General features: G+C 58.7%; 19 non-coding genes across 19 annotated transcripts; all 19 read right to left on the reverse strand.

Moving 5' to 3' along the window:
* Positions 1–833: 833 nt before the first annotated feature.
* On the reverse strand, positions 834–923 carry trnay-gua (transfer RNA tyrosine (anticodon GUA)). Its single transcript is given in 2 exon segments — positions 834–869; positions 887–923. It is a non-coding gene; the product is annotated as a tRNA-Tyr (tRNA).
* Positions 924–2,099: 1,176 nt separating this feature from the next.
* On the reverse strand, positions 2,100–2,189 carry trnay-gua (transfer RNA tyrosine (anticodon GUA)). Its single transcript is given in 2 exon segments — positions 2,100–2,135; positions 2,153–2,189. It is a non-coding gene; the product is annotated as a tRNA-Tyr (tRNA).
* A 1,176-nt stretch (positions 2,190–3,365) lies between these two features.
* On the reverse strand, positions 3,366–3,455 carry trnay-gua (transfer RNA tyrosine (anticodon GUA)). The gene is given in 2 exon segments: positions 3,366–3,401; positions 3,419–3,455. It is a non-coding gene; the product is annotated as a tRNA-Tyr (tRNA).
* A 1,176-nt stretch (positions 3,456–4,631) lies between these two features.
* On the reverse strand, positions 4,632–4,721 carry trnay-gua (transfer RNA tyrosine (anticodon GUA)). Its single transcript is given in 2 exon segments — positions 4,632–4,667; positions 4,685–4,721. It is a non-coding gene; the product is annotated as a tRNA-Tyr (tRNA).
* Positions 4,722–5,897: 1,176 nt separating this feature from the next.
* Positions 5,898–5,987, reverse strand: trnay-gua (transfer RNA tyrosine (anticodon GUA)). The gene is given in 2 exon segments: positions 5,898–5,933; positions 5,951–5,987. It is a non-coding gene; the product is annotated as a tRNA-Tyr (tRNA).
* A 1,176-nt stretch (positions 5,988–7,163) lies between these two features.
* trnay-gua (transfer RNA tyrosine (anticodon GUA)) lies at positions 7,164–7,253 on the reverse strand. The gene is given in 2 exon segments: positions 7,164–7,199; positions 7,217–7,253. It is a non-coding gene; the product is annotated as a tRNA-Tyr (tRNA).
* Positions 7,254–8,429: 1,176 nt separating this feature from the next.
* trnay-gua (transfer RNA tyrosine (anticodon GUA)) lies at positions 8,430–8,519 on the reverse strand. The gene is given in 2 exon segments: positions 8,430–8,465; positions 8,483–8,519. It is a non-coding gene; the product is annotated as a tRNA-Tyr (tRNA).
* A 1,176-nt stretch (positions 8,520–9,695) lies between these two features.
* trnay-gua (transfer RNA tyrosine (anticodon GUA)) lies at positions 9,696–9,785 on the reverse strand. Its single transcript is given in 2 exon segments — positions 9,696–9,731; positions 9,749–9,785. It is a non-coding gene; the product is annotated as a tRNA-Tyr (tRNA).
* Positions 9,786–10,961: 1,176 nt separating this feature from the next.
* On the reverse strand, positions 10,962–11,051 carry trnay-gua (transfer RNA tyrosine (anticodon GUA)). Its single transcript is given in 2 exon segments — positions 10,962–10,997; positions 11,015–11,051. It is a non-coding gene; the product is annotated as a tRNA-Tyr (tRNA).
* Positions 11,052–12,227: 1,176 nt separating this feature from the next.
* Positions 12,228–12,317, reverse strand: trnay-gua (transfer RNA tyrosine (anticodon GUA)). The gene is given in 2 exon segments: positions 12,228–12,263; positions 12,281–12,317. It is a non-coding gene; the product is annotated as a tRNA-Tyr (tRNA).
* Positions 12,318–13,493: 1,176 nt separating this feature from the next.
* On the reverse strand, positions 13,494–13,583 carry trnay-gua (transfer RNA tyrosine (anticodon GUA)). Its single transcript is given in 2 exon segments — positions 13,494–13,529; positions 13,547–13,583. It is a non-coding gene; the product is annotated as a tRNA-Tyr (tRNA).
* A 1,176-nt stretch (positions 13,584–14,759) lies between these two features.
* trnay-gua (transfer RNA tyrosine (anticodon GUA)) lies at positions 14,760–14,849 on the reverse strand. Its single transcript is given in 2 exon segments — positions 14,760–14,795; positions 14,813–14,849. It is a non-coding gene; the product is annotated as a tRNA-Tyr (tRNA).
* A 1,176-nt stretch (positions 14,850–16,025) lies between these two features.
* Positions 16,026–16,115, reverse strand: trnay-gua (transfer RNA tyrosine (anticodon GUA)). Its single transcript is given in 2 exon segments — positions 16,026–16,061; positions 16,079–16,115. It is a non-coding gene; the product is annotated as a tRNA-Tyr (tRNA).
* Positions 16,116–17,291: 1,176 nt separating this feature from the next.
* On the reverse strand, positions 17,292–17,381 carry trnay-gua (transfer RNA tyrosine (anticodon GUA)). The gene is given in 2 exon segments: positions 17,292–17,327; positions 17,345–17,381. It is a non-coding gene; the product is annotated as a tRNA-Tyr (tRNA).
* Positions 17,382–18,557: 1,176 nt separating this feature from the next.
* On the reverse strand, positions 18,558–18,647 carry trnay-gua (transfer RNA tyrosine (anticodon GUA)). Its single transcript is given in 2 exon segments — positions 18,558–18,593; positions 18,611–18,647. It is a non-coding gene; the product is annotated as a tRNA-Tyr (tRNA).
* Positions 18,648–19,823: 1,176 nt separating this feature from the next.
* trnay-gua (transfer RNA tyrosine (anticodon GUA)) lies at positions 19,824–19,913 on the reverse strand. Its single transcript is given in 2 exon segments — positions 19,824–19,859; positions 19,877–19,913. It is a non-coding gene; the product is annotated as a tRNA-Tyr (tRNA).
* A 1,176-nt stretch (positions 19,914–21,089) lies between these two features.
* Positions 21,090–21,179, reverse strand: trnay-gua (transfer RNA tyrosine (anticodon GUA)). Its single transcript is given in 2 exon segments — positions 21,090–21,125; positions 21,143–21,179. It is a non-coding gene; the product is annotated as a tRNA-Tyr (tRNA).
* Positions 21,180–22,355: 1,176 nt separating this feature from the next.
* On the reverse strand, positions 22,356–22,445 carry trnay-gua (transfer RNA tyrosine (anticodon GUA)). Its single transcript is given in 2 exon segments — positions 22,356–22,391; positions 22,409–22,445. It is a non-coding gene; the product is annotated as a tRNA-Tyr (tRNA).
* A 1,176-nt stretch (positions 22,446–23,621) lies between these two features.
* Positions 23,622–23,711, reverse strand: trnay-gua (transfer RNA tyrosine (anticodon GUA)). Its single transcript is given in 2 exon segments — positions 23,622–23,657; positions 23,675–23,711. It is a non-coding gene; the product is annotated as a tRNA-Tyr (tRNA).
* Positions 23,712–24,439: the final 728 nt, after the last annotated feature.

Here is a 24,439-nt window from a genome sequence, read left to right on the forward strand (position 1 = left end):
TTGCACCCCGCAGGGAAAAAACATCAACGCCGCAGGCGTTTCCCTTCACTGCGCAGCTCGACTTCCTTCCTACGCTGCACCCTGAAACAGCAGGACCTGCCTGTCGCTCACGCGTGAAGCTTTTGATCTTTCGGGACCACTCTCAGGGAGGCGGCGTACGCAAACGGTATTCCGTCTGCTGCAGACCAGCTGAGTGAGTGGGTGCACTCGCAGTTTTAAAAGCAAGTGGAGAATGCGGGCATCGATCCCACTACCTCACGCGTGCGCTCCAACAGTTGAACTAATCCCCCGGTAGGTGAGCCGGCCACGCTTTCGCTCCTTCCGCAGTGGATCCTGAGCAGCCACGCTCCAGGATGTGCAGGAAATCCTCTCACCCGTCGGACGGCTGAGACCAAACATTGCTGATGCCTGTCTCGCTGAAAGAACCAACTTGTCGGAGGAGCGGCAGCGGCAGCTGGTGGACTCAGGCGAGGCGGAAGGCCCCGTGGACGAGGAAAGAAGTGCTGAGGCGATGGCGATTGCTGATTGGAGGTGGAAACGACTTCAGCCTTGGCGCAGCCACCACGAGCGTGAGGTGACGTCGCAGGGCCCCGCCTGACTGATAGAAGACTTCATTTGGTTGCAGTGAGCACAAAGTGCTTTCATGCGTTTGTGTCGAAAACGAGGCACCCTGCTGGCCGTCAGCTGCAGCCGCAGCAAGGAGACAGCTGGCTGGCTGGTTGCAGAGGGGGAAGGGCGTGTGCCGACGTGTCGCCTTTTCAGCTCATCTGTGTTGCTGTGGCCCGCGTGCTGGTGGATGCTGACTGTTTGCAAAAAGCAGCAGGGTGGGGGGCTCCTTCGAGCCGGAATTGAACCGGCGACCTAAGGATGACAGGTTTGCGACACACTACAGTCCTCCGCTCTACCAGCTGAGCTATCGAAGGAGAGCCCAGCAGTGGCTCTCCCTTGCTGATGCTTTGCCGCGCTCCTCCACTAATGCGACGCCGTTGCCTCCCTGAAAATCTGTCACTCTGGCAGATCCTGAGCCACTGGCTGATCTCCACAGCTTCGGCCTGTGCTGGCATGAAGAAATCGTCTCGAGTGCTGATCCGAAACTGCCAGATTCTGCCGGTACAGTACCTGACTCGCAGCTTCGTGTACATGTCAGGTTAGGGTTTGGGCCGCAGCTTTCCGACTGGTTCAAGTTGCCTCCAAACACGTCCAGGACGTGCCCGCTGACCTCAGGCGACTCACCCACCACCAGTGTGATCCTTTCAAGGTGCTGACTTGCACCCCGCAGGGAAAAAACATCAACGCCGCAGGCGTTTCCCTTCACTGTGCAGCTCGACTTCCTTCCTACGCTGCACCCTGAAACAGCAGGACCTGCCTGTCGCTCACGCGTGAAGCTTTTGATCTTTCGGGACCACTCTCAGGGAGGCGGCGTACGCAAACGGTATTCCGTCTGCTGCAGACCAGCTGAGTGAGTGGGTGCACTCGCAGTTTTAAAAGCAAGTGGAGAATGCGGGCATCGATCCCACTACCTCACGCGTGCGCTCCAACAGTTGAACTAATCCCCCGGTAGGTGAGCCGGCCACGCTTTCGCTCCTTCCGCAGTGGATCCTGAGCAGCCACGCTCCAGGATGTGCAGGAAATCCTCTCACCCGTCGGACGGCTGAGACCAAACATTGCTGATGCCTGTCTCGCTGAAAGAACCAACTTGTCGGAGGAGCGGCAGCGGCAGCTGGTGGACTCAGGCGAGGCGGAAGGCCCCGTGGACGAGGAAAGAAGTGCTGAGGCGATGGCGATTGCTGATTGGAGGTGGAAACGACTTCAGCCTTGGCGCAGCCACCACGAGCGTGAGGTGACGTCGCAGGGCCCCGCCTGACTGATAGAAGACTTCATTTGGTTGCAGTGAGCACAAAGTGCTTTCATGCGTTTGTGTCGAAAACGAGGCACCCTGCTGGCCGTCAGCTGCAGCCGCTGCAAGGAGACAGCTGGCTGGCTGGTTGCAGAGGGGGAAGGGCGTGTGCCGACGTGTCGCCTTTTCAGCTCATCTGTGTTGCTGTGGCCCGCGTGCTGGTGGATGCTGACTGTTTGCAAAAAGCAGCAGGGTGGGGGGCTCCTTCGAGCCGGAATTGAACCGGCGGCCTAAGGATGACAGGTTTGCGACACACTACAGTCCTCCGCTCTACCAGCTGAGCTATCGAAGGAGAGCCCAGCAGTGGCTCTCCCTTGCTGATGCTTTGCCGCGCTCCTCCACTAATGCGACGCCGTTGCCTCCCTGAAAATCTGTCACTCTGGCAGATCCTGAGCCACTGGCTGATCTCCACAGCTTCGGCCTGTGCTGGCATGAAGAAATCGTCTCGAGTGCTGATCCGAAACTGCCAGATTCTGCCGGTACAGTACCTGACTCGCAGCTTCGTGTACATGTCAGGTTAGGGTTTGGGCCGCAGCTTACCGACTGGTTCAAGTTGCCTCCAAACACGTCCAGGACGTGCCCGCTGACCTCAGGCGACTCACCCACCACCGGTGTGATCCTTTCAAGGTGCTGACTTGCACCCCGCAGGGAAAAAACATCAACGCCGCAGGCGTTTCCCTTCACTGCGCAGCTCGACTTCCTTCCTACGCTGCACCCTGAAACAGCAGGACCTGCCTGTCGCTCACGCGTGAAGCTTTTGATCTTTCGGGACCACTCTCAGGGAGGCGGCGTACGCAAACGGTATTCCGTCTGCTGCAGACCAGCTGAGTGAGTGGGTGCACTCGCAGTTTTAAAAGCAAGTGGAGAATGCGGGCATCGATCCCACTACCTCACGCGTGCGCTCCAACAGTTGAACTAATCCCCCGGTAGGTGAGCCGGCCACGCTTTCGCTCCTTCCGCAGTGGATCCTGAGCAGCCACGCTCCAGGATGTGCAGGAAATCCTCTCACCCGTCGGACGGCTGAGACCAAACATTGCTGATGCCTGTCTCGCTGAAAGAACCAACTTGTCGGAGGAGCGGCAGCGGCAGCTGGTGGACTCAGGCGAGGCGGAAGGCCCCGTGGACGAGGAAAGAAGTGCTGAGGCGATGGCGATTGCTGATTGGAGGTGGAAACGACTTCAGCCTTGGCGCAGCCACCACGAGCGTGAGGTGACGTCGCAGGGCCCCGCCTGACTGATAGAAGACTTCATTTGGTTGCAGTGAGCACAAAGTGCTTTCATGCGTTTGTGTCGAAAACGAGGCACCCTGCTGGCCGTCAGCTGCAGCCGCAGCAAGGAGACAGCTGGCTGGCTGGTTGCAGAGGGGGAAGGGCGTGTGCCGACGTGTCGCCTTTTCAGCTCATCTGTGTTGCTGTGGCCCGCGTGCTGGTGGATGCTGACTGTTTGCAAAAAGCAGCAGGGTGGGGGGCTCCTTCGAGCCGGAATTGAACCGGCGACCTAAGGATGACAGGTTTGCGACACACTACAGTCCTCCGCTCTACCAGCTGAGCTATCGAAGGAGAGCCCAGCAGTGGCTCTCCCTTGCTGATGCTTTGCCGCGCTCCTCCACTAATGCGACGCCGTTGCCTCCCTGAAAATCTGTCACTCTGGCAGATCCTGAGCCACTGGCTGATCTCCACAGCTTCGGCCTGTGCTGGCATGAAGAAATCGTCTCGAGTGCTGATCCGAAACTGCCAGATTCTGCCGGTACAGTACCTGACTCGCAGCTTCGTGTACATGTCAGGTTAGGGTTTGGGCCGCAGCTTTCCGACTGGTTCAAGTTGCCTCCAAACACGTCCAGGACGTGCCCGCTGACCTCAGGCGACTCACCCACCACCAGTGTGATCCTTTCAAGGTGCTGACTTGCACCCCGCAGGGAAAAAACATCAACGCCGCAGGCGTTTCCCTTCACTGTGCAGCTCGACTTCCTTCCTACGCTGCACCCTGAAACAGCAGGACCTGCCTGTCGCTCACGCGTGAAGCTTTTGATCTTTCGGGACCACTCTCAGGGAGGCGGCGTACGCAAACGGTATTCCGTCTGCTGCAGACCAGCTGAGTGAGTGGGTGCACTCGCAGTTTTAAAAGCAAGTGGAGAATGCGGGCATCGATCCCACTACCTCACGCGTGCGCTCCAACAGTTGAACTAATCCCCCGGTAGGTGAGCCGGCCACGCTTTCGCTCCTTCCGCAGTGGATCCTGAGCAGCCACGCTCCAGGATGTGCAGGAAATCCTCTCACCCGTCGGACGGCTGAGACCAAACATTGCTGATGCCTGTCTCGCTGAAAGAACCAACTTGTCGGAGGAGCGGCAGCGGCAGCTGGTGGACTCAGGCGAGGCGGAAGGCCCCGTGGACGAGGAAAGAAGTGCTGAGGCGATGGCGATTGCTGATTGGAGGTGGAAACGACTTCAGCCTTGGCGCAGCCACCACGAGCGTGAGGTGACGTCGCAGGGCCCCGCCTGACTGATAGAAGACTTCATTTGGTTGCAGTGAGCACAAAGTGCTTTCATGCGTTTGTGTCGAAAACGAGGCACCCTGCTGGCCGTCAGCTGCAGCCGCTGCAAGGAGACAGCTGGCTGGCTGGTTGCAGAGGGGGAAGGGCGTGTGCCGACGTGTCGCCTTTTCAGCTCATCTGTGTTGCTGTGGCCCGCGTGCTGGTGGATGCTGACTGTTTGCAAAAAGCAGCAGGGTGGGGGGCTCCTTCGAGCCGGAATTGAACCGGCGGCCTAAGGATGACAGGTTTGCGACACACTACAGTCCTCCGCTCTACCAGCTGAGCTATCGAAGGAGAGCCCAGCAGTGGCTCTCCCTTGCTGATGCTTTGCCGCGCTCCTCCACTAATGCGACGCCGTTGCCTCCCTGAAAATCTGTCACTCTGGCAGATCCTGAGCCACTGGCTGATCTCCACAGCTTCGGCCTGTGCTGGCATGAAGAAATCGTCTCGAGTGCTGATCCGAAACTGCCAGATTCTGCCGGTACAGTACCTGACTCGCAGCTTCGTGTACATGTCAGGTTAGGGTTTGGGCCGCAGCTTACCGACTGGTTCAAGTTGCCTCCAAACACGTCCAGGACGTGCCCGCTGACCTCAGGCGACTCACCCACCACCGGTGTGATCCTTTCAAGGTGCTGACTTGCACCCCGCAGGGAAAAAACATCAACGCCGCAGGCGTTTCCCTTCACTGCGCAGCTCGACTTCCTTCCTACGCTGCACCCTGAAACAGCAGGACCTGCCTGTCGCTCACGCGTGAAGCTTTTGATCTTTCGGGACCACTCTCAGGGAGGCGGCGTACGCAAACGGTATTCCGTCTGCTGCAGACCAGCTGAGTGAGTGGGTGCACTCGCAGTTTTAAAAGCAAGTGGAGAATGCGGGCATCGATCCCACTACCTCACGCGTGCGCTCCAACAGTTGAACTAATCCCCCGGTAGGTGAGCCGGCCACGCTTTCGCTCCTTCCGCAGTGGATCCTGAGCAGCCACGCTCCAGGATGTGCAGGAAATCCTCTCACCCGTCGGACGGCTGAGACCAAACATTGCTGATGCCTGTCTCGCTGAAAGAACCAACTTGTCGGAGGAGCGGCAGCGGCAGCTGGTGGACTCAGGCGAGGCGGAAGGCCCCGTGGACGAGGAAAGAAGTGCTGAGGCGATGGCGATTGCTGATTGGAGGTGGAAACGACTTCAGCCTTGGCGCAGCCACCACGAGCGTGAGGTGACGTCGCAGGGCCCCGCCTGACTGATAGAAGACTTCATTTGGTTGCAGTGAGCACAAAGTGCTTTCATGCGTTTGTGTCGAAAACGAGGCACCCTGCTGGCCGTCAGCTGCAGCCGCAGCAAGGAGACAGCTGGCTGGCTGGTTGCAGAGGGGGAAGGGCGTGTGCCGACGTGTCGCCTTTTCAGCTCATCTGTGTTGCTGTGGCCCGCGTGCTGGTGGATGCTGACTGTTTGCAAAAAGCAGCAGGGTGGGGGGCTCCTTCGAGCCGGAATTGAACCGGCGACCTAAGGATGACAGGTTTGCGACACACTACAGTCCTCCGCTCTACCAGCTGAGCTATCGAAGGAGAGCCCAGCAGTGGCTCTCCCTTGCTGATGCTTTGCCGCGCTCCTCCACTAATGCGACGCCGTTGCCTCCCTGAAAATCTGTCACTCTGGCAGATCCTGAGCCACTGGCTGATCTCCACAGCTTCGGCCTGTGCTGGCATGAAGAAATCGTCTCGAGTGCTGATCCGAAACTGCCAGATTCTGCCGGTACAGTACCTGACTCGCAGCTTCGTGTACATGTCAGGTTAGGGTTTGGGCCGCAGCTTTCCGACTGGTTCAAGTTGCCTCCAAACACGTCCAGGACGTGCCCGCTGACCTCAGGCGACTCACCCACCACCAGTGTGATCCTTTCAAGGTGCTGACTTGCACCCCGCAGGGAAAAAACATCAACGCCGCAGGCGTTTCCCTTCACTGTGCAGCTCGACTTCCTTCCTACGCTGCACCCTGAAACAGCAGGACCTGCCTGTCGCTCACGCGTGAAGCTTTTGATCTTTCGGGACCACTCTCAGGGAGGCGGCGTACGCAAACGGTATTCCGTCTGCTGCAGACCAGCTGAGTGAGTGGGTGCACTCGCAGTTTTAAAAGCAAGTGGAGAATGCGGGCATCGATCCCACTACCTCACGCGTGCGCTCCAACAGTTGAACTAATCCCCCGGTAGGTGAGCCGGCCACGCTTTCGCTCCTTCCGCAGTGGATCCTGAGCAGCCACGCTCCAGGATGTGCAGGAAATCCTCTCACCCGTCGGACGGCTGAGACCAAACATTGCTGATGCCTGTCTCGCTGAAAGAACCAACTTGTCGGAGGAGCGGCAGCGGCAGCTGGTGGACTCAGGCGAGGCGGAAGGCCCCGTGGACGAGGAAAGAAGTGCTGAGGCGATGGCGATTGCTGATTGGAGGTGGAAACGACTTCAGCCTTGGCGCAGCCACCACGAGCGTGAGGTGACGTCGCAGGGCCCCGCCTGACTGATAGAAGACTTCATTTGGTTGCAGTGAGCACAAAGTGCTTTCATGCGTTTGTGTCGAAAACGAGGCACCCTGCTGGCCGTCAGCTGCAGCCGCTGCAAGGAGACAGCTGGCTGGCTGGTTGCAGAGGGGGAAGGGCGTGTGCCGACGTGTCGCCTTTTCAGCTCATCTGTGTTGCTGTGGCCCGCGTGCTGGTGGATGCTGACTGTTTGCAAAAAGCAGCAGGGTGGGGGGCTCCTTCGAGCCGGAATTGAACCGGCGGCCTAAGGATGACAGGTTTGCGACACACTACAGTCCTCCGCTCTACCAGCTGAGCTATCGAAGGAGAGCCCAGCAGTGGCTCTCCCTTGCTGATGCTTTGCCGCGCTCCTCCACTAATGCGACGCCGTTGCCTCCCTGAAAATCTGTCACTCTGGCAGATCCTGAGCCACTGGCTGATCTCCACAGCTTCGGCCTGTGCTGGCATGAAGAAATCGTCTCGAGTGCTGATCCGAAACTGCCAGATTCTGCCGGTACAGTACCTGACTCGCAGCTTCGTGTACATGTCAGGTTAGGGTTTGGGCCGCAGCTTACCGACTGGTTCAAGTTGCCTCCAAACACGTCCAGGACGTGCCCGCTGACCTCAGGCGACTCACCCACCACCGGTGTGATCCTTTCAAGGTGCTGACTTGCACCCCGCAGGGAAAAAACATCAACGCCGCAGGCGTTTCCCTTCACTGCGCAGCTCGACTTCCTTCCTACGCTGCACCCTGAAACAGCAGGACCTGCCTGTCGCTCACGCGTGAAGCTTTTGATCTTTCGGGACCACTCTCAGGGAGGCGGCGTACGCAAACGGTATTCCGTCTGCTGCAGACCAGCTGAGTGAGTGGGTGCACTCGCAGTTTTAAAAGCAAGTGGAGAATGCGGGCATCGATCCCACTACCTCACGCGTGCGCTCCAACAGTTGAACTAATCCCCCGGTAGGTGAGCCGGCCACGCTTTCGCTCCTTCCGCAGTGGATCCTGAGCAGCCACGCTCCAGGATGTGCAGGAAATCCTCTCACCCGTCGGACGGCTGAGACCAAACATTGCTGATGCCTGTCTCGCTGAAAGAACCAACTTGTCGGAGGAGCGGCAGCGGCAGCTGGTGGACTCAGGCGAGGCGGAAGGCCCCGTGGACGAGGAAAGAAGTGCTGAGGCGATGGCGATTGCTGATTGGAGGTGGAAACGACTTCAGCCTTGGCGCAGCCACCACGAGCGTGAGGTGACGTCGCAGGGCCCCGCCTGACTGATAGAAGACTTCATTTGGTTGCAGTGAGCACAAAGTGCTTTCATGCGTTTGTGTCGAAAACGAGGCACCCTGCTGGCCGTCAGCTGCAGCCGCAGCAAGGAGACAGCTGGCTGGCTGGTTGCAGAGGGGGAAGGGCGTGTGCCGACGTGTCGCCTTTTCAGCTCATCTGTGTTGCTGTGGCCCGCGTGCTGGTGGATGCTGACTGTTTGCAAAAAGCAGCAGGGTGGGGGGCTCCTTCGAGCCGGAATTGAACCGGCGACCTAAGGATGACAGGTTTGCGACACACTACAGTCCTCCGCTCTACCAGCTGAGCTATCGAAGGAGAGCCCAGCAGTGGCTCTCCCTTGCTGATGCTTTGCCGCGCTCCTCCACTAATGCGACGCCGTTGCCTCCCTGAAAATCTGTCACTCTGGCAGATCCTGAGCCACTGGCTGATCTCCACAGCTTCGGCCTGTGCTGGCATGAAGAAATCGTCTCGAGTGCTGATCCGAAACTGCCAGATTCTGCCGGTACAGTACCTGACTCGCAGCTTCGTGTACATGTCAGGTTAGGGTTTGGGCCGCAGCTTTCCGACTGGTTCAAGTTGCCTCCAAACACGTCCAGGACGTGCCCGCTGACCTCAGGCGACTCACCCACCACCAGTGTGATCCTTTCAAGGTGCTGACTTGCACCCCGCAGGGAAAAAACATCAACGCCGCAGGCGTTTCCCTTCACTGTGCAGCTCGACTTCCTTCCTACGCTGCACCCTGAAACAGCAGGACCTGCCTGTCGCTCACGCGTGAAGCTTTTGATCTTTCGGGACCACTCTCAGGGAGGCGGCGTACGCAAACGGTATTCCGTCTGCTGCAGACCAGCTGAGTGAGTGGGTGCACTCGCAGTTTTAAAAGCAAGTGGAGAATGCGGGCATCGATCCCACTACCTCACGCGTGCGCTCCAACAGTTGAACTAATCCCCCGGTAGGTGAGCCGGCCACGCTTTCGCTCCTTCCGCAGTGGATCCTGAGCAGCCACGCTCCAGGATGTGCAGGAAATCCTCTCACCCGTCGGACGGCTGAGACCAAACATTGCTGATGCCTGTCTCGCTGAAAGAACCAACTTGTCGGAGGAGCGGCAGCGGCAGCTGGTGGACTCAGGCGAGGCGGAAGGCCCCGTGGACGAGGAAAGAAGTGCTGAGGCGATGGCGATTGCTGATTGGAGGTGGAAACGACTTCAGCCTTGGCGCAGCCACCACGAGCGTGAGGTGACGTCGCAGGGCCCCGCCTGACTGATAGAAGACTTCATTTGGTTGCAGTGAGCACAAAGTGCTTTCATGCGTTTGTGTCGAAAACGAGGCACCCTGCTGGCCGTCAGCTGCAGCCGCTGCAAGGAGACAGCTGGCTGGCTGGTTGCAGAGGGGGAAGGGCGTGTGCCGACGTGTCGCCTTTTCAGCTCATCTGTGTTGCTGTGGCCCGCGTGCTGGTGGATGCTGACTGTTTGCAAAAAGCAGCAGGGTGGGGGGCTCCTTCGAGCCGGAATTGAACCGGCGGCCTAAGGATGACAGGTTTGCGACACACTACAGTCCTCCGCTCTACCAGCTGAGCTATCGAAGGAGAGCCCAGCAGTGGCTCTCCCTTGCTGATGCTTTGCCGCGCTCCTCCACTAATGCGACGCCGTTGCCTCCCTGAAAATCTGTCACTCTGGCAGATCCTGAGCCACTGGCTGATCTCCACAGCTTCGGCCTGTGCTGGCATGAAGAAATCGTCTCGAGTGCTGATCCGAAACTGCCAGATTCTGCCGGTACAGTACCTGACTCGCAGCTTCGTGTACATGTCAGGTTAGGGTTTGGGCCGCAGCTTACCGACTGGTTCAAGTTGCCTCCAAACACGTCCAGGACGTGCCCGCTGACCTCAGGCGACTCACCCACCACCGGTGTGATCCTTTCAAGGTGCTGACTTGCACCCCGCAGGGAAAAAACATCAACGCCGCAGGCGTTTCCCTTCACTGCGCAGCTCGACTTCCTTCCTACGCTGCACCCTGAAACAGCAGGACCTGCCTGTCGCTCACGCGTGAAGCTTTTGATCTTTCGGGACCACTCTCAGGGAGGCGGCGTACGCAAACGGTATTCCGTCTGCTGCAGACCAGCTGAGTGAGTGGGTGCACTCGCAGTTTTAAAAGCAAGTGGAGAATGCGGGCATCGATCCCACTACCTCACGCGTGCGCTCCAACAGTTGAACTAATCCCCCGGTAGGTGAGCCGGCCACGCTTTCGCTCCTTCCGCAGTGGATCCTGAGCAGCCACGCTCCAGGATGTGCAGGAAATCCTCTCACCCGTCGGACGGCTGAGACCAAACATTGCTGATGCCTGTCTCGCTGAAAGAACCAACTTGTCGGAGGAGCGGCAGCGGCAGCTGGTGGACTCAGGCGAGGCGGAAGGCCCCGTGGACGAGGAAAGAAGTGCTGAGGCGATGGCGATTGCTGATTGGAGGTGGAAACGACTTCAGCCTTGGCGCAGCCACCACGAGCGTGAGGTGACGTCGCAGGGCCCCGCCTGACTGATAGAAGACTTCATTTGGTTGCAGTGAGCACAAAGTGCTTTCATGCGTTTGTGTCGAAAACGAGGCACCCTGCTGGCCGTCAGCTGCAGCCGCAGCAAGGAGACAGCTGGCTGGCTGGTTGCAGAGGGGGAAGGGCGTGTGCCGACGTGTCGCCTTTTCAGCTCATCTGTGTTGCTGTGGCCCGCGTGCTGGTGGATGCTGACTGTTTGCAAAAAGCAGCAGGGTGGGGGGCTCCTTCGAGCCGGAATTGAACCGGCGACCTAAGGATGACAGGTTTGCGACACACTACAGTCCTCCGCTCTACCAGCTGAGCTATCGAAGGAGAGCCCAGCAGTGGCTCTCCCTTGCTGATGCTTTGCCGCGCTCCTCCACTAATGCGACGCCGTTGCCTCCCTGAAAATCTGTCACTCTGGCAGATCCTGAGCCACTGGCTGATCTCCACAGCTTCGGCCTGTGCTGGCATGAAGAAATCATCTCGAGTGCTGATCCGAAACTGCCAGATTCTGCCGGTACAGTACCTGACTCGCAGCTTCGTGTACATGTCAGGTTAGGGTTTGGGCCGCAGCTTTCCGACTGGTTCAAGTTGCCTCCAAACACGTCCAGGACGTGCCCGCTGACCTCAGGCGACTCACCCACCACCGGTGTGATCCTTTCAAGGTGCTGACTTGCACCCCGCAGGGAAAAAACATCAACGCCGCAGGCGTTTCCCTTCACTGTGCAGCTCGACTTCCTTCCTACGCTGCACCCTGAAACAGCAGGACCTGCCTGTCGCTCACGCGTGAAGCTTTTGATCTTTCGGGACCACTCTCAGGGAGGCGGCGTACGCAAACGGTATTCCGTCTGCTGCAGACCAGCTGAGTGAGTGGGTGCACTCGCAGTTTTAAAAGCAAGTGGAGAATGCGGGCATCGATCCCACTACCTCACGCGTGCGCTCCAACAGTTGAACTAATCCCCCGGTAGGTGAGCCGGCCACGCTTTCGCTCCTTCCGCAGTGGATCCTGAGCAGCCACGCTCCAGGATGTGCAGGAAATCCTCTCACCCGTCGGACGGCTGAGACCAAACATTGCTGATGCCTGTCTCGCTGAAAGAACCAACTTGTCGGAGGAGCGGCAGCGGCAGCTGGTGGACTCAGGCGAGGCGGAAGGCCCCGTGGACGAGGAAAGAAGTGCTGAGGCGATGGCGATTGCTGATTGGAGGTGGAAACGACTTCAGCCTTGGCGCAGCCACCACGAGCGTGAGGTGACGTCGCAGGGCCCCGCCTGACTGATAGAAGACTTCATTTGGTTGCAGTGAGCACAAAGTGCTTTCATGCGTTTGTGTCGAAAACGAGGCACCCTGCTGGCCGTCAGCTGCAGCCGCTGCAAGGAGACAGCTGGCTGGCTGGTTGCAGAGGGGGAAGGGCGTGTGCCGACGTGTCGCCTTTTCAGCTCATCTGTGTTGCTGTGGCCCGCGTGCTGGTGGATGCTGACTGTTTGCAAAAAGCAGCAGGGTGGGGGGCTCCTTCGAGCCGGAATTGAACCGGCGGCCTAAGGATGACAGGTTTGCGACACACTACAGTCCTCCGCTCTACCAGCTGAGCTATCGAAGGAGAGCCCAGCAGTGGCTCTCCCTTGCTGATGCTTTGCCGCGCTCCTCCACTAATGCGACGCCGTTGCCTCCCTGAAAATCTGTCACTCTGGCAGATCCTGAGCCACTGGCTGATCTCCACAGCTTCGGCCTGTGCTGGCATGAAGAAATCGTCTCGAGTGCTGATCCGAAACTGCCAGATTCTGCCGGTACAGTACCTGACTCGCAGCTTCGTGTACATGTCAGGTTAGGGTTTGGGCCGCAGCTTACCGACTGGTTCAAGTTGCCTCCAAACACGTCCAGGACGTGCCCGCTGACCTCAGGCGACTCACCCACCACCGGTGTGATCCTTTCAAGGTGCTGACTTGCACCCCGCAGGGAAAAAACATCAACGCCGCAGGCGTTTCCCTTCACTGTGCAGCTCGACTTCCTTCCTACGCTGCACCCTGAAACAGCAGGATCTGCCTGTCGCTCACGCGTGAAGCTTTTGATCTTTCGGGACCACTCTCAGGGAGGCGGCGTACGCAAACGGTATTGCGTCTGCTGCAGACCAGCTGAGTGAGTGGGTGCACTCGCAGTTTTAAAAGCAAGTGGAGAATGCGGGCATCGATCCCACTACCTCACGCGTGCGCTCCAACAGTTGAACTAATCCCCCGGTAGGTGAGCCGGCCACGCTTTCGCTCCTTCCGCAGTGGATCCTGAGCAGCCACGCTCCAGGATGTGCAGGAAATCCTCTCACCCGTCGGACGGCTGAGACCAAACATTGCTGATGCCTGTCTCGCTGAAAGAACCAACTTGTCGGAGGAGCGGCAGCGGCAGCTGGTGGACTCAGGCGAGGCGGAAGGCCCCGTGGACGAGGAAAGAAGTGCTGAGGCGATGGCGATTGCTGATTGGAGGTGGAAACGACTTCAGCCTTGGCGCAGCCACCACGAGCGTGAGGTGACGTCGCAGGGCCCCGCCTGACTGATAGAAGACTTCATTTGGTTGCAGTGAGCACAAAGTGCTTTCATGCGTTTGTGTCGAAAACGAGGCACCCTGCTGGCCGTCAGCTGCAGCCGCTGCAAGGAGACAGCTGGCTGGCTGGTTGCAGAGGGGGAAGGGCGTGTGCCGACGTGTCGCCTTTTCAGCTCATCTGTGTTGCTGTGGCCCGCGTGCTGGTGGATGCTGACTGTTTGCAAAAAGCAGCAGGGTGGGGGGCTCCTTCGAGCCGGAATTGAACCGGCGGCCTAAGGATGACAGGTTTGCGACACACTACAGTCCTCCGCTCTACCAGCTGAGCTATCGAAGGAGAGCCCAGCAGTGGCTCTCCCTTGCTGATGCTTTGCCGCGCTCCTCCACTAATGCGACGCCGTTGCCTCCCTGAAAATCTGTCACTCTGGCAGATCCTGAGCCACTGGCTGATCTCCACAGCTTCGGCCTGTGCTGGCATGAAGAAATCGTCTCGAGTGCTGATCCGAAACTGCCAGATTCTGCCGGTACAGTACCTGACTCGCAGCTTCGTGTACATGTCAGGTTAGGGTTTGGGCCGCAGCTTACCGACTGGTTCAAGTTGCCTCCAAACACGTCCAGGACGTGCCCGCTGACCTCAGGCGACTCACCCACCACCGGTGTGATCCTTTCAAGGTGCTGACTTGCACCCCGCAGGGAAAAAACATCAACGCCGCAGGCGTTTCCCTTCACTGCGCAGCTCGACTTCCTTCCTACGCTGCACCCTGAAACAGCAGGACCTGCCTGTCGCTCACGCGTGAAGCTTTTGATCTTTCGGGACCACTCTCAGGGAGGCGGCGTACGCAAACGGTATTCCGTCTGCTGCAGACCAGCTGAGTGAGTGGGTGCACTCGCAGTTTTAAAAGCAAGTGGAGAATGCGGGCATCGATCCCACTACCTCACGCGTGCGCTCCAACAGTTGAACTAATCCCCCGGTAGGTGAGCCGGCCACGCTTTCGCTCCTTCCGCAGTGGATCCTGAGCAGCCACGCTCCAGGATGTGCAGGAAATCCTCTCACCCGTCGGACGGCTGAGACCAAACATTGCTGATGCCTGTCTCGCTGAAAGAACCAACTTGTCGGAGGAGCGGCAGCGGCAGCTGGTGGACTCAGGCGAGGCGGAAGGCCCCGTGGACGAGGAAAGAAGTGCTGAGGCGATGGCGATTGCTGATTGGAGGTGGAAACGACTTCAGCCTTGGCGCAGCCACCACGAGCGTGAGGTGACGTCGCAGGGCCCCGCCTGACTGATAGAAGACTTCATTTGGTTGCAGTGAGCACAAAGTGCTTTCATGCGTTTGTGTCGAAAACGAGGCACCCTGCTGGCCGTCAGCTGCAGCCGCTGCAAGGAGACAGCTGGCTGGCTGGTTGCAGAGGGGGAAGGGCGTGTGCCGACGTGTCGCCTTTTCAGCTCATCTGTGTTGCTGTGGCCCGCGTGCTGGTGGATGCTGACTGTTTGCAAAAAGCAGCAGGGTGGGGGGCTCCTTCGAGCCGGAATTGAACCGGCGGCCTAAGGATGACAGGTTTGCGACACACTACAGTCCTCCGCTCTACCAGCTGAGCTATCGAAGGAGAGCCCAGCAGTGGCTCTCCCTTGCTGATGCTTTGCCGCGCTCCTCCACTAATGCGACGCCGTTGCCTCCCTGAAAATCTGTCACTCTGGCAGATCCTGAGCCACTGGCTGATCTCCACAGCTTCGGCCTGTGCTGGCATGAAGAAATCGTCTCGAGTGCTGATCCGAAACTGCCAGATTCTGCCGGTACAGTACCTGACTCGCAGCTTCGTGTACATGTCAGGTTAGGGTTTGGGCCGCAGCTTACCGACTGGTTCAAGTTGCCTCCAAACACGTCCAGGACGTGCCCGCTGACCTCAGGCGACTCACCCACCACCGGTGTGATCCTTTCAAGGTGCTGACTTGCACCCCGCAGGGAAAAAACATCAACGCCGCAGGCGTTTCCCTTCACTGCGCAGCTCGACTTCCTTCCTACGCTGCACCCTGAAACAGCAGGACCTGCCTGTCGCTCACGCGTGAAGCTTTTGATCTTTCGGGACCACTCTCAGGGAGGCGGCGTACGCAAACGGTATTCCGTCTGCTGCAGACCAGCTGAGTGAGTGGGTGCACTCGCAGTTTTAAAAGCAAGTGGAGAATGCGGGCATCGATCCCACTACCTCACGCGTGCGCTCCAACAGTTGAACTAATCCCCCGGTAGGTGAGCCGGCCACGCTTTCGCTCCTTCCGCAGTGGATCCTGAGCAGCCACGCTCCAGGATGTGCAGGAAATCCTCTCACCCGTCGGACGGCTGAGACCAAACATTGCTGATGCCTGTCTCGCTGAAAGAACCAACTTGTCGGAGGAGCGGCAGCGGCAGCTGGTGGACTCAGGCGAGGCGGAAGGCCCCGTGGACGAGGAAAGAAGTGCTGAGGCGATGGCGATTGCTGATTGGAGGTGGAAACGACTTCAGCCTTGGCGCAGCCACCACGAGCGTGAGGTGACGTCGCAGGGCCCCGCCTGACTGATAGAAGACTTCATTTGGTTGCAGTGAGCACAAAGTGCTTTCATGCGTTTGTGTCGAAAACGAGGCACCCTGCTGGCCGTCAGCTGCAGCCGCAGCAAGGAGACAGCTGGCTGGCTGGTTGCAGAGGGGGAAGGGCGTGTGCCGACGTGTCGCCTTTTCAGCTCATCTGTGTTGCTGTGGCCCGCGTGCTGGTGGATGCTGACTGTTTGCAAAAAGCAGCAGGGTGGGGGGCTCCTTCGAGCCGGAATTGAACCGGCGACCTAAGGATGACAGGTTTGCGACACACTACAGTCCTCCGCTCTACCAGCTGAGCTATCGAAGGAGAGCCCAGCAGTGGCTCTCCCTTGCTGATGCTTTGCCGCGCTCCTCCACTAATGCGACGCCGTTGCCTCCCTGAAAATCTGTCACTCTGGCAGATCCTGAGCCACTGGCTGATCTCCACAGCTTCGGCCTGTGCTGGCATGAAGAAATCGTCTCGAGTGCTGATCCGAAACTGCCAGATTCTGCCGGTACAGTACCTGACTCGCAGCTTCGTGTACATGTCAGGTTAGGGTTTGGGCCGCAGCTTTCCGACTGGTTCAAGTTGCCTCCAAACACGTCCAGGACGTGCCCGCTGACCTCAGGCGACTCACCCACCACCGGTGTGATCCTTTCAAGGTGCTGACTTGCACCCCGCAGGGAAAAAACATCAACGCCGCAGGCGTTTCCCTTCACTGTGCAGCTCGACTTCCTTCCTACGCTGCACCCTGAAACAGCAGGACCTGCCTGTCGCTCACGCGTGAAGCTTTTGATCTTTCGGGACCACTCTCAGGGAGGCGGCGTACGCAAACGGTATTCCGTCTGCTGCAGACCAGCTGAGTGAGTGGGTGCACTCGCAGTTTTAAAAGCAAGTGGAGAATGCGGGCATCGATCCCACTACCTCACGCGTGCGCTCCAACAGTTGAACTAATCCCCCGGTAGGTGAGCCGGCCACGCTTTCGCTCCTTCCGCAGTGGATCCTGAGCAGCCACGCTCCAGGATGTGCAGGAAATCCTCTCACCCGTCGGACGGCTGAGACCAAACATTGCTGATGCCTGTCTCGCTGAAAGAACCAACTTGTCGGAGGAGCGGCAGCGGCAGCTGGTGGACTCAGGCGAGGCGGAAGGCCCCGTGGACGAGGAAAGAAGTGCTGAGGCGATGGCGATTGCTGATTGGAGGTGGAAACGACTTCAGCCTTGGCGCAGCCACCACGAGCGTGAGGTGACGTCGCAGGGCCCCGCCTGACTGATAGAAGACTTCATTTGGTTGCAGTGAGCACAAAGTGCTTTCATGCGTTTGTGTCGAAAACGAGGCACCCTGCTGGCCGTCAGCTGCAGCCGCAGCAAGGAGACAGCTGGCTGGCTGGTTGCAGAGGGGGAAGGGCGTGTGCCGACGTGTCGCCTTTTCAGCTCATCTGTGTTGCTGTGGCCCGCGTGCTGGTGGATGCTGACTGTTTGCAAAAAGCAGCAGGGTGGGGGGCTCCTTCGAGCCGGAATTGAACCGGCGACCTAAGGATGACAGGTTTGCGACACACTACAGTCCTCCGCTCTACCAGCTGAGCTATCGAAGGAGAGCCCAGCAGTGGCTCTCCCTTGCTGATGCTTTGCCGCGCTCCTCCACTAATGCGACGCCGTTGCCTCCCTGAAAATCTGTCACTCTGGCAGATCCTGAGCCACTGGCTGATCTCCACAGCTTCGGCCTGTGCTGGCATGAAGAAATCGTCTCGAGTGCTGATCCGAAACTGCCAGATTCTGCCGGTACAGTACCTGACTCGCAGCTTCGTGTACATGTCAGGTTAGGGTTTGGGCCGCAGCTTACCGACTGGTTCAAGTTGCCTCCAAACACGTCCAGGACGTGCCCGCTGACCTCAGGCGACTCACCCACCACCGGTGTGATCCTTTCAAGGTGCTGACTTGCACCCCGCAGGGAAAAAACATCAACGCCGCAGGCGTTTCCCTTCACTGTGCAGCTCGACTTCCTTCCTACGCTGCACCCTGAAACAGCAGGATCTGCCTGTCGCTCACGCGTGAAGCTTTTGATCTTTCGGGACCACTCTCAGGGAGGCGGCGTACGCAAACGGTATTGCGTCTGCTGCAGACCAGCTGAGTGAGTGGGTGCACTCGCAGTTTTAAAAGCAAGTGGAGAATGCGGGCATCGATCCCACTACCTCACGCGTGCGCTCCAACAGTTGAACTAATCCCCCGGTAGGTGAGCCGGCCACGCTTTCGCTCCTTCCGCAGTGGATCCTGAGCAGCCACGCTCCAGGATGTGCAGGAAATCCTCTCACCCGTCGGACGGCTGAGACCAAACATTGCTGATGCCTGTCTCGCTGAAAGAACCAACTTGTCGGAGGAGCGGCAGCGGCAGCTGGTGGACTCAGGCGAGGCGGAAGGCCCCGTGGACGAGGAAAGAAGTGCTGAGGCGATGGCGATTGCTGATTGGAGGTGGAAACGACTTCAGCCTTGGCGCAGCCACCACGAGCGTGAGGTGACGTCGCAGGGCCCCGCCTGACTGATAGAAGACTTCATTTGGTTGCAGTGAGCACAAAGTGCTTTCATGCGTTTGTGTCGAAAACGAGGCACCCTGCTGGCCGTCAGCTGCAGCCGCTGCAAGGAGACAGCTGGCTGGCTGGTTGCAGAGGGGGAAGGGCGTGTGCCGACGTGTCGCCTTTTCAGCTCATCTGTGTTGCTGTGGCCCGCGTGCTGGTGGATGCTGACTGTTTGCAAAAAGCAGCAGGGTGGGGGGCTCCTTCGAGCCGGAATTGAACCGGCGGCCTAAGGATGACAGGTTTGCGACACACTACAGTCCTCCGCTCTACCAGCTGAGCTATCGAAGGAGAGCCCAGCAGTGGCTCTCCCTTGCTGATGCTTTGCCGCGCTCCTCCACTAATGCGACGCCGTTGCCTCCCTGAAAATCTGTCACTCTGGCAGATCCTGAGCCACTGGCTGATCTCCACAGCTTCGGCCTGTGCTGGCATGAAGAAATCGTCTCGAGTGCTGATCCGAAACTGCCAGATTCTGCCGGTACAGTACCTGACTCGCAGCTTCGTGTACATGTCAGGTTAGGGTTTGGGCCGCAGCTTACCGACTGGTTCAAGTTGCCTCCAAACACGTCCAGGACGTGCCCGCTGACCTCAGGCGACTCACCCACCACCGGTGTGATCCTTTCAAGGTGCTGACTTGCACCCCGCAGGGAAAAAACATCAACGCCGCAGGCGTTTCCCTTCACTGCGCAGCTCGACTTCCTTCCTACGCTGCACCCTGAAACAGCAGGACCTGCCTGTCGCTCACGCGTGAAGCTTTTGATCTTTCGGGACCACTCTCAGGGAGGCGGCGTACGCAAACGGTATTCCGTCTGCTGCAGACCAGCTGAGTGAGTGGGTGCACTCGCAGTTTTAAAAGCAAGTGGAGAATGCGGGCATCGATCCCACTACCTCACGCGTGCGCTCCAACAGTTGAACTAATCCCCCGGTAGGTGAGCCGGCCACGCTTTCGCTCCTTCCGCAGTGGATCCTGAGCAGCCACGCTCCAGGATGTGCAGGAAATCCTCTCACCCGTCGGACGGCTGAGACCAAACATTGCTGATGCCTGTCTCGCTGAAAGAACCAACTTGTCGGAGGAGCGGCAGCGGCAGCTGGTGGACTCAGGCGAGGCGGAAGGCCCCGTGGACGAGGAAAGAAGTGCTGAGGCGATGGCGATTGCTGATTGGAGGTGGAAACGACTTCAGCCTTGGCGCAGCCACCACAAGCGTGAGGTGACGTCGCAGGGCCCCGCCTGACTGATAGAAGACTTCATTTGGTTGCAGTGAGCACAAAGTGCTTTCATGCGTTTGTGTCGAAAACGAGGCACCCTGCTGGCCGTCAGCTGCAGCCGCTGCAAGGAGACAGCTGGCTGGCTGGTTGCAGAGGGGGAAGGGCGTGTGCCGACGTGTCGCCTTTTCAGCTCATCTGTGTTGCTGTGGCCCGCGTGCTGGTGGATGCTGACTGTTTGCAAAAAGCAGCAGGGTGGGGGGCTCCTTCGAGCCGGAATTGAACCGGCGGCCTAAGGATGACAGGTTTGCGACACACTACAGTCCTCCGCTCTACCAGCTGAGCTATCGAAGGAGAGCCCAGCAGTGGCTCTCCCTTGCTGATGCTTTGCCGCGCTCCTCCACTAATGCGACGCCGTTGCCTCCCTGAAAATCTGTCACTCTGGCAGATCCTGAGCCACTGGCTGATCTCCACAGCTTCGGCCTGTGCTGGCATGAAGAAATCGTCTCGAGTGCTGATCCGAAACTGCCAGATTCTGCCGGTACAGTACCTGACTCGCAGCTTCGTGTACATGTCAGGTTAGGGTTTGGGCCGCAGCTTACCGACTGGTTCAAGTTGCCTCCAAACACGTCCAGGACGTGCCCGCTGACCTCAGGCGACTCACCCACCACCGGTGTGATCCTTTCAAGGTGCTGACTTGCACCCCGCAGGGAAAAAACATCAACGCCGCAGGCGTTTCCCTTCACTGCGCAGCTCGACTTCCTTCCTACGCTGCACCCTGAAACAGCAGGACCTGCCTGTCGCTCACGCGTGAAGCTTTTGATCTTTCGGGACCACTCTCAGGGAGGCGGCGTACGCAAACGGTATTCCGTCTGCTGCAGACCAGCTGAGTGAGTGGGTGCACTCGCAGTTTTAAAAGCAAGTGGAGAATGCGGGCATCGATCCCACTACCTCACGCGTGCGCTCCAACAGTTGAACTAATCCCCCGGTAGGTGAGCCGGCCACGCTTTCGCTCCTTCCGCAGTGGATCCTGAGCAGCCACGCTCCAGGATGTGCAGGAAATCCTCTCACCCGTCGGACGGCTGAGACCAAACATTGCTGATGCCTGTCTCGCTGAAAGAACCAACTTGTCGGAGGAGCGGCAGCGGCAGCTGGTGGACTCAGGCGAGGCGGAAGGCCCCGTGGACGAGGAAAGAAGTGCTGAGGCGATGGCGATTGCTGATTGGAGGTGGAAACGACTTCAGCCTTGGCGCAGCCACCACGAGCGTGAGGTGACGTCGCAGGGCCCCGCCTGACTGATAGAAGACTTCATTTGGTTGCAGTGAGCACAAAGTGCTTTCATGCGTTTGTGTCGAAAACGAGGCACCCTGCTGGCCGTCAGCTGCAGCCGCTGCAAGGAGACAGCTGGCTGGCTGGTTGCAGAGGGGGAAGGGCGTGTGCCGACGTGTCGCCTTTTCAGCTCATCTGTGTTGCTGTGGCCCGCGTGCTGGTGGATGCTGACTGTTTGCAAAAAGCAGCAGGGTGGGGGGCTCCTTCGAGCCGGAATTGAACCGGCGGCCTAAGGATGACAGGTTTGCGACACACTACAGTCCTCCGCTCTACCAGCTGAGCTATCGAAGGAGAGCCCAGCAGTGGCTCTCCCTTGCTGATGCTTTGCCGCGCTCCTCCACTAATGCGACGCCGTTGCCTCCCTGAAAATCTGTCACTCTGGCAGATCCTGAGCCACTGGCTGATCTCCACAGCTTCGGCCTGTGCTGGCATGAAGAAATCGTCTCGAGTGCTGATCCGAAACTGCCAGATTCTGCCGGTACAGTACCTGACTCGCAGCTTCGTGTACATGTCAGGTTAGGGTTTGGGCCGCAGCTTACCGACTGGTTCAAGTTGCCTCCAAACACGTCCAGGACGTGCCCGCTGACCTCAGGCGACTCACCCACCACCGGTGTGATCCTTTCAAGGTGCTGACTTGCACCCCGCAGGGAAAAAACATCAACGCCGCAGGCGTTTCCCTTCACTGCGCAGCTCGACTTCCTTCCTACGCTGCACCCTGAAACAGCAGGACCTGCCTGTCGCTCACGCGTGAAGCTTTTGATCTTTCGGGACCACTCTCAGGGAGGCGGCGTACGCAAACGGTATTCCGTCTGCTGCAGACCAGCTGAGTGAGTGGGTGCACTCGCAGTTTTAAAAGCAAGTGGAGAATGCGGGCATCGATCCCACTACCTCACGCGTGCGCTCCAACAGTTGAACTAATCCCCCGGTAGGTGAGCCGGCCACGCTTTCGCTCCTTCCGCAGTGGATCCTGAGCAGCCACGCTCCAGGATGTGCAGGAAATCCTCTCACCCGTCGGACGGCTGAGACCAAACATTGCTGATGCCTGTCTCGCTGAAAGAACCAACTTGTCGGAGGAGCGGCAGCGGCAGCTGGTGGACTCAGGCGAGGCGGAAGGCCCCGTGGACGAGGAAAGAAGTGCTGAGGCGATGGCGATTGCTGATTGGAGGTGGAAACGACTTCAGCCTTGGCGCAGCCACCACGAGCGTGAGGTGACGTCGCAGGGCCCCGCCTGACTGATAGAAGACTTCATTTGGTTGCAGTGAGCACAAAGTGCTTTCATGCGTTTGTGTCGAAAACGAGGCACCCTGCTGGCCGTCAGCTGCAGCCGCAGCAAGGAGACAGCTGGCTGGCTGGTTGCAGAGGGGGAAGGGCGTGTGCCGACGTGTCGCCTTTTCAGCTCATCTGTGTTGCTGTGGCCCGCGTGCTGGTGGATGCTGACTGTTTGCAAAAAGCAGCAGGGTGGGGGGCTCCTTCGAGCCGGAATTGAACCGGCGACCTAAGGATGACAGGTTTGCGACACACTACAGTCCTCCGCTCTACCAGCTGAGCTATCGAAGGAGAGCCCAGCAGTGGCTCTCCCTTGCTGATGCTTTGCCGCGCTCCTCCACTAATGCGACGCCGTTGCCTCCCTGAAAATCTGTCACTCTGGCAGATCCTGAGCCACTGGCTGATCTCCACAGCTTCGGCCTGTGCTGGCATGAAGAAATCGTCTCGAGTGCTGATCCGAAACTGCCAGATTCTGCCGGTACAGTACCTGACTCGCAGCTTCGTGTACATGTCAGGTTAGGGTTTGGGCCGCAGCTTTCCGACTGGTTCAAGTTGCCTCCAAACACGTCCAGGACGTGCCCGCTGACCTCAGGCGACTCACCCACCACCGGTGTGATCCTTTCAAGGTGCTGACTTGCACCCCGCAGGGAAAAAACATCAACGCCGCAGGCGTTTCCCTTCACTGCGCAGCTCGACTTCCTTCCTACGCTGCACCCTGAAACAGCAGGACCTGCCTGTCGCTCACGCGTGAAGCTTTTGATCTTTCGGGACCACTCTCAGGGAGGCGGCGTACGCAAACGGTATTCCGTCTGCTGCAGACCAGCTGAGTGAGTGGGTGCACTCGCAGTTTTAAAAGCAAGTGGAGAATGCGGGCATCGATCCCACTACCTCACGCGTGCGCTCCAACAGTTGAACTAATCCCCCGGTAGGTGAGCCGGCCACGCTTTCGCTCCTTCCGCAGTGGATCCTGAGCAGCCACGCTCCAGGATGTGCAGGAAATCCTCTCACCCGTCGGACGGCTGAGACCAAACATTGCTGATGCCTGTCTCGCTGAAAGAACCAACTTGTCGGAGGAGCGGCAGCGGCAGCTGGTGGACTCAGGCGAGGCGGAAGGCCCCGTGGACGAGGAAAGAAGTGCTGAGGCGATGGCGATTGCTGATTGGAGGTGGAAACGACTTCAGCCTTGGCGCAGCCACCACAAGCGTGAGGTGACGTCGCAGGGCCCCGCCTGACTGATAGAAGACTTCATTTGGTTGCAGTGAGCACAAAGTGCTTTCATGCGTTTGTGTCGAAAACGAGGCACCCTGCTGGCCGTCAGCTGCAGCCGCTGCAAGGAGACAGCTGGCTGGCTGGTTGCAGAGGGGGAAGGGCGTGTGCCGACGTGTCGCCTTTTCAGCTCATCTGTGTTGCTGTGGCCCGCGTGCTGGTGGATGCTGACTGTTTGCAAAAAGCAGCAGGGTGGGGGGCTCCTTCGAGCCGGAATTGAACCGGCGGCCTAAGGATGACAGGTTTGCGACACACTACAGTCCTCCGCTCTACCAGCTGAGCTATCGAAGGAGAGCCCAGCAGTGGCTCTCCCTTGCTGATGCTTTGCCGCGCTCCTCCACTAATGCGACGCCGTTGCCTCCCTGAAAATCTGTCACTCTGGCAGATCCTGAGCCACTGGCTGATCTCCACAGCTTCGGCCTGTGCTGGCATGAAGAAATCGTCTCGAGTGCTGATCCGAAACTGCCAGATTCTGCCGGTACAGTACCTGACTCGCAGCTTCGTGTACATGTCAGGTTAGGGTTTGGGCCGCAGCTTACCGACTGGTTCAAGTTGCCTCCAAACACGTCCAGGACGTGCCCGCTGACCTCAGGCGACTCACCCACCACCGGTGTGATCCTTTCAAGGTGCTGACTTGCACCCCGCAGGGAAAAAACATCAACGCCGCAGGCGTTTCCCTTCACTGCGCAGCTCGACTTCCTTCCTACGCTGCACCCTGAAACAGCAGGACCTGCCTGTCGCTCACGCGTGAAGCTTTTGATCTTTCGGGACCACTCTCAGGGAGGCGGCGTACGCAAACGGTATTCCGTCTGCTGCAGACCAGCTGAGTGAGTGGGTGCACTCGCAGTTTTAAAAGCAAGTGGAGAATGCGGGCATCGATCCCACTACCTCACGCGTGCGCTCCAACAGTTGAACTAATCCCCCGGTAGGTGAGCCGGCCACGCTTTCGCTCCTTCCGCAGTGGATCCTGAGCAGCCACGCTCCAGGATGTGCAGGAAATCCTCTCACCCGTCGGACGG

This window comes from Chiloscyllium punctatum, chromosome 5 (genome assembly GCF_047496795.1).
Source record: "Chiloscyllium punctatum isolate Juve2018m chromosome 5, sChiPun1.3, whole genome shotgun sequence".
NCBI classification, from domain to species: Eukaryota; Metazoa; Chordata; class Chondrichthyes; order Orectolobiformes; family Hemiscylliidae; genus Chiloscyllium; species Chiloscyllium punctatum.